Raw genomic sequence first — 2012 nt, 5'->3', positions numbered from 1 at the left:
TGGATGCCCCATCCCTGGAAACATTGAAGGTCAGGTTGGACGGGGCTCTGAGCAACCTGATCTAGTGGAAGATGTCCCTGCCCATGGCAGGGGGGTTGGACTAGATAACTTTTAAGGTCCCTTCCAACCCAAACTATTCTGTGATTGGTGATGGTATTATATAGCATTACACATTATAGCATTACAGTGGTACTTCTTGTACAAAGGTATGAAACTATCACCACGATGATGGACAGAGTTCCATGTCATAGTTTCCAATATTTGGTAGTAGCCCCTCCACCGGTTCTGGAGAAGACACCAGAGCTCATGGATAATACCCTGATGCTGCAAGGAATTTGAAAAAAAGTCAAAAGGAACCCAAATAAATGTATGCAAATATATATACACATATACATGTATGTGTGTGTATGAATGCATACCTCATCCACACCAGGGTGCCCCCTGGAACCAAGGGCTGCTTGGCCCTCCTCATTGGCATGTGTACCTCTACGCACAGACACAGATGTGAATGACTGACAGGTGGATGCACCCAAACTGTTCTGTCTGTCCTTCTGTTTGCCTGCTCTGCTTTTCTGGCCACCAGCACATTGACATCTGTAAGAATCCAGCCAGACTTTATTAAAACATCATCTTAGGTTTAAAAATCTTTTAAAAGCCCTGCAGGACTCTTGTAAATTTCAGTCCCTGCCAGCTCGCAGGAACAGAGCAGGCAGGTGGATCAGTGGCAGGTGTGTTCTGAATGCAGACATCTGCAAGCTGTAACACAGCGGGTAGATCTCCTCTGCCACCCACCAGTACTCCATTTCTTGGGATTTGCAGTCTCCACACCAAGTCCAGTGGAGTTACTAATCTCCAAAACGCCTATGGAAAGGTCCCATCTCCCACTCCATGATGCAACCCACCTTTCCCCTCTCCCATCCTTAAATGTTACCCATCAGCATCCCAGCCAGGCTGCTGCTCCCACCCTGCAGGATGCCCACCTGCAGGCTAGGCAGTCTAGGTACCCACAGACCCTCGCTTCCCCAGAGCGCTGATCCAGCGGCTTGAAAGTCCAGGAGCCTTTCCCTCCTGAGGCCAGTGCTAGGGCTTGGGGACATCTGTCCTGTGCAAGTCAGGGGGTGGGAGGCTGCATGTGGAGTGCTTCTTTGAGGGAGACCCAGCAGCAGCCCCTGCAGGACTTGGCATGGGGCAGAGAAGTTGCTGGCTCCTCCTGATTCTAGGGTCCTGCCACCCACGCAAGCACCAACAGTAGCACAATGGGTGCTGCCAGGAGCAGCTGCGCTGCGGGAGGGGTTCCTGTGAGGCGGAGGAGGTGGCACAGTACGGAGTGCCAGCTCCCACCCAGGCCTCGAACCAGCTGGTTTCAGGGCAAAGATGGGCTGCTGTTCTCAGTGGGCATGGCAAAGCTCTCTGCAAGGGGAAACTCACACCTGAAACTTTATGATCATTTACCATCTGCTCTCGTAACAAGCTGCTGGTCCAGCTGAATGCACACCTTAATCCAGAGAAAGAAAAGGCGATGTTAGTAGGATGGAGGAGCTGCAGAGAGGCTGTAAGCTCTCCATGGTGGGTTAGAAGCCAGGACTTGTGTCCTGTCTCCACGCATGCACTGCATGTGTGCATTGCATAGGTGCTCCACACATGCACTGCACGTGTGCACTGCGCAGGTGCTCCACGCATGCACTGCACGGATGCATTGCAGAGGCGCTCCGGGCGCGTGTCCCCCGTGGATGGAGGAGCTGCAGAGAGGCTGTAAGCTCTCCATGGTGGGTTAGAAGCCAGGACTTGTGTCCTGTCTCCACGCATGCACTGCATGTGTGCATTGCATAGGTGCTCCACACATGCACTGCACGTGTGCACTGCGCAGGTGCTCCACGCATGCACTGCACGGATGCATTGCAGAGGCGCTCCGGGCGCGTGTCCCCCGTGTGCCCCGCCTCCCGCTGGCAGTGCACGGACGCTGCCCGGGGGCGGGCCGGGCGGCGCGGAGCGGCCGCCCGGGGTCGCTGCGG

This window comes from Aptenodytes forsteri, unplaced genomic scaffold (assembly GCF_000699145.1).
Source record: "Aptenodytes forsteri isolate BGI_AS27 unplaced genomic scaffold, ASM69914v1 Scaffold203, whole genome shotgun sequence".
NCBI classification, from domain to species: domain Eukaryota; kingdom Metazoa; phylum Chordata; class Aves; order Sphenisciformes; family Spheniscidae; genus Aptenodytes; species Aptenodytes forsteri.
This window is presented reverse-complemented; position numbering follows the sequence as displayed.